This window comes from Hevea brasiliensis, chromosome 5 (assembly GCF_030052815.1).
Source record: "Hevea brasiliensis isolate MT/VB/25A 57/8 chromosome 5, ASM3005281v1, whole genome shotgun sequence".
In the NCBI taxonomy this organism is placed as follows: domain Eukaryota; kingdom Viridiplantae; phylum Streptophyta; class Magnoliopsida; order Malpighiales; family Euphorbiaceae; genus Hevea; species Hevea brasiliensis.
The window spans coordinates 47445778-47451046 of NC_079497.1; the positions used below are offsets into that span (position 1 = coordinate 47445778).

The following is a 5269-nucleotide window of genomic DNA, read 5'->3' on the forward strand; positions in this document are numbered from 1 at the left end:
GACGATGAGGCAACAGTTTCCTCAACTGTTTGCATCAGGTAAATTTCGAGGACGGAATTTAAATTAGAGGGGAAGAGTTGTAACACCCTCCCGGTACACTCCGTACATTCTACTGTTCCGGTGACCGGTGTCGGTCCGGACAGCTTGAACGTCCGAAAAAATATTTAAACTAAAGTCAGGAACCCTAATTAACTTAAATATTAATAAGAAAAATTTAGTAAAAATTTTAGAAATAAAATACAATTGAGTCAAACGAGCCGGTGCCCAAGCGATGGGTAACCGGAGGGAAGTTGCGGTTCTCGCAACGAGGAGCCCTAGACCCGGGGGAAAAATTATAAAATAATTTTTGGGACTCCAGAGAAGGGTCATTGAGGTTCCCATGGCATTAGAATGCCAAGAAAATACTTAGAAAAATTTTTCAATCGGTACAGACAATTTTGACTCGTTAAGCCAAACGGAGGGCATTTTGGTCATTTCGCCTTCAGAGGTGATTTTTGGCCGACTTGTCCAGTTAAGTAAATAATTATTATGATCTAAAATGTGAATAAATATTGCTAAAAATTGAATTGAAAATGAGTAGCAAAGAAAAGAAAAAAAAAATGAATTAAAATTACAATTTTGACCTCATGCTTATGTCACTAAGCACTCTCACCCAATCACATTGTGACACATGTCCATAAACCAATTAAAATGAGTCAAATGGGCAGAAAATTGAAAGGAAAAACTGAATTCTTCTTCTTCAATTCCCGTATACCAAATCAAGAAGCTTTCTCTCCATTTTTTTTCTTTTAAAGGTTGATTTTCCTAAGCTTCCTCACCTCAAAACCTTATCCTTCCTTCACAAAAAGTTATACCCACATCAAGGACAAGTGTTTGGCAACCAAGAAAAGCCAAGAAAGTGAAGGAATTGCTTGGGAAAATTCTGCTCAAATTAAGGTTAGTGCTAACTCTTACATTTTTCTTTTTATTCCATGTTAGGAAGTTCAAGTGAATAAGAAATTGTTAAGAAATTGAATAAAACACTTATGTAGGAGTATGTATGAATGGTGGCAGCCATGTTAGGGTTAGGGTTTTGATGGTTTAATTGCAATTAAGTTGGTATATTAATGTCAATTAATGCATATATATGAATTGGAGTTTAATGGAGTTGAATTTTTGAGTTTGTATGAGTAATTGGTTTGGACATTAGGGTTTGGAAAGGTGAAATTGTGACTTAGCTTTGGAAATGGTTAGAGGACTTTTTAATGGTCAATTAATGACCATTTTAGGTAGGTTGACCCTAATTAGAACTGAAAAATGGGATGGTAAAGTGAAAGTATAAACTGCCCTATGGACAGCAGCATAGGGACTGAAATTTCAGTCCCTTTGCACTGCCATAACTTGGGCAGTGGTAGTCCAATTGAAGTTTGGCCAATTGGACATGAAATTAGGCTTATAATGGCACATTTTTGCTGAAGAAACCATGCCCAAAAGACCAAAGCAAGAGGACCAAAACTTGGCCCCAATCCGGAACCCTGAAACTGCCTCTGCAGAATTTGCCAAATGAACAGTAACTGTTCATTTGGCCATAAGTCACTGTAGATTTGGTCAATTGGTCTGAAATTTTTACAGCAACAAGTTAAGAGATAGACAAACAACTTTCATGAAGGAACCTACCCCAAATTAGGGCCAGAACCCATTCAACCAAGTGACTCAAGTCACTGTTCATGCACTGTAGATATGGTAAAATTCTGCAGACTGCATATCCGGGCAGCTTGGGTTTTTGAGCCATATCTGGAGCTACAAAACTCCAAATGGAGTGATTCAAAAAAGGAAATTCAACTAGACAAAATAAGAAACAACTTTCATGTTTTACATTTCTTCAAATTCTAACAGTAACAGTGTCCAATGGAACAGTGAAGTTAGGGCACCAAAACTGAAATTTTCTGCTAGTGTGGGTTACACTTTGAAATTGCAAAAACACTTAATGCCAACAAGTTTTAAACACCAAATGTGGTATGTTGGGAGTGCCAAAGTTGATGTACACATTTTTATGCTAAAAGTCAACATTTTTGTTGACCAATTATGAATAGTAACACCAAAAAAGTTGAAATTCACAAATTGACGAATTTAAGAGTTTCAAATGCCCTAGTATACCTAACAAGATTGGTTTGGATAGTTTGGCATGCCAATAGGGTTCAGTTAGCAGTACTGCACATGGCAAAAATGCCATTCTGTGATTTCATGGCTTTTAGCCATTCTGACTTTGCATTGAGACTTGGCCTTGTGCTCGATATCATTCTGACTTGTTAGCGTTACTGCACACCGGGAGATGCATATGTGACCGATGGTGTGACGGCCCGAGGTACTAGGTACCCAGTGCCAGTTTACCCGTTATCCAGTCCAGTCGTCTAGTGTAGGTTACTTGGGCAATCAAATGAATGAAAATGAGCAATGCAGAAGAAATAAATGAATGGATATACAAATACATGACAAACAAAACATGTACATGCAATACATATTTCTATCTGTCATTTCTTGTTATTTTATTATTGCACCACTAAGCATTATTGCTTAGCGCGTTGCTTTTGCCACGCGTAGGTACTGGAGACCCCGATCGTGAGCCCAGTAGACCACAGACTGGGTGAGGCCATGCGACAGTTCTGCTCAGTGTCTGTGTCACCTCGTCACCTGCAGTGCATTGGTAGGACACTAGATGCCATTTTGTCATCTTGTAATTAACTTTTTATTTTCTCATATGTATTTAGGATTTATGTAATGTATTTTGAGGTTCATGTAAATAATAAAGATTTATGGTTATGTATGGTATTAATTTGAGTATTTAATGGTTGTTTATGTATGAGAACCCTGAGAAAGGGATGTTTTGAAAAATGAAAAGGTTGTTGAGACCTGAAATTGACAAATTACCGAGATATTGATATTGAGTTTTATTGATGATATTGGAGTTTGAGATGATGAAATAAAAATATTGGAAGTGTTTTTAACAGGTTCCGAAGAACGGTTTTCTCCATTTTTAGCCGGTACTCCGCCGGATTTTCTTAAAAATTTTCGGAACCTTAAATGAATGATACTTTTGATAAATGGTTTAAATAATTTGTATTTCATAAATTATGTGCAAAAGCATTGTCTAAATTAATTGAGGAATATTAGAGTGTGCCGGTACACCAGGTGGCATTACTTACTCGGGTATACTGTACACGGGTAAGGGGTGTCACATTTCAAGTTCCTTGCCAGGACAGATAGATTTATTCAAAAAAGAGTTTTTGATGATAAAAATCTTTTTAATCAAGAACTAGAATTAAAAGAGAACATAATATTCATAGCAAATGGAGTTTGACATAAACCATGACTCCAGCTTGAGTTGGGATTTTGTAACATAGAGATTCTAGTGCATGGTAACATATGATTACAGGTTCATTTAAGGTAAACCTTATTACTAATTGGGTGGCCATAGCATGCTATGCTAGGTGTTAACCATGTTCTATGAGGTTCATAAAATGATTTAGAGAAATTATTTATGGTAAGAAAGAGTTCTGATGATATTAAGAGTTGATATCATGTCTCATTGCCATTTAGTGATGAGCCTAGTAAGTCACACACATACACAAGTTATCACCTATTTAAATATGATTTAATTAATTAATTAAAGAGTTTAATTGATTAATTAAATAGGTTTGGTTTGCAATTAAATTGCAAAGTCCCTAGCATGACTTGAAACCAAATCTAGATTATTGGATGTATAGTATAAGTTAAATTTATATTTAAAGTGTTTAAATATGAATTTAATTAATGAGAAAATAATTAATAGAGATTAATTAATTAATTTATATTTGATATAAATTAATTAGAAGAAGAAAAATAATTATTTTGGGTTAAGAACTCAAAATTAAGACACAGGGGCATTTTGGTCATTTCACAGTGTGACATGTGGCACCATGAGATGGTGACACATGGCATTACACATAAGCTTGCCAAATGTTTTTTTTCTAATCATATAAGATGATTAAAATCAAGATTAAATATAGGTTTGACACTTGGCACAATGTGATTGGGTCACTTAAACCTAGAGTTAATCAAAGGGTGACATTTGGCAAGGGTTTAATGTGTTAACCTAGCTATATAAGTGTTGTTATGAAAAAGAAAAGCAACTAGCAGCCACTCCTCTCCTTTGTCACGCCATTTTGAGGCTCTCCATCTATTCTTCTTCATCTCTCATCAATTCAAAGAGATTAGCCATCAATCTCTTGAATTAAGAACACTAGAAATTATTTCTAGTGTCCTGTTTACATCTCTAATATCTTAAAAGGCAGAACTTGAATTTCTAATTAATAGAAAAAGCTTTTGTAGCTGTTCAAAGGCTGCCATAGGTGTTCTTGGTGTGGACAAACTAGAGGGACAACATTTGGTGTCCTAAAGACAAATCTCAAAGCCGCAGACACGCTGCAGTGCATCAAGAGGTTAGTGTAATCGGTCTTGATTTAATCTAGGGTTCTAAAATTAATCTGATTAATTTTAAAATCTTAAATGGCAAATACAGATCCAAAAACATATAAAAGAGTTTTAATATGTTGTTTATCATTGAAATCAAATAGATAAAATTAAGTCTTGCATGATGCATGTGACCCTAGATTAAAAGTTTTGAATTCAATGGTATAAACTTGTGTTTTTCACACTTCCGTTCCTTCACAACAGGCAGGCATAAAGCCAGTAGAACAACCATCTTTACATATATTGTCTATCAATTATTATTCCTATGGGCAGTACTGCAATCTATAGTCTTTAATTAGTATACCAATCGATCCATGCTATATATATAAGTCTAGGTATACTTTGGGCAAATTAATATTATTAAGTATTTATAGTTTCATATTATGTGCTAGTTGGATTTAATAACATTTTCATGTTACTTATGATGGAAAACATAAGTCCCACATGCATAATAATGTCACTTTTATGCTTAACAATTCATTTTGATTAACTTCATATTATATAACAAGTCATTTTATGAACCTTTCTCAAGGTCCAGATTTGATGTCTTAAGTTCACCTAACAAATTGCTTAAGATGTGGCCACTGTTTAGCCACACTTCCTTCATGGAAGTTGTTCCTTTATGCCTTGTCTTTTTTTTTCCTTTTTGATTCATGTCATTTAAAGTTTTAGAACTCAAGTTATGGTCAAATTACCATAAGTAATTCATTAACTCACTCTAGTTCCAGAACTAGGCAGATTCTAGAGTCAATCTTTCCCTAATTATTTGGACATATTATAG

General features: G+C 34.6%; 1 long non-coding RNA gene across 1 annotated transcript; it reads left to right on the forward strand.

Moving 5' to 3' along the window:
• Positions 1 to 274: 274 nt before the first annotated feature.
• LOC131180232 (uncharacterized) lies at positions 275 to 2937 on the forward strand. The gene is made up of 2 exons (XR_009149034.1): positions 275 to 936; positions 2581 to 2937. It is a non-coding gene; the product is annotated as an uncharacterized LOC131180232 (long non-coding RNA).
• The last annotated feature ends 2332 nt before the right edge of the window (positions 2938 to 5269 follow it).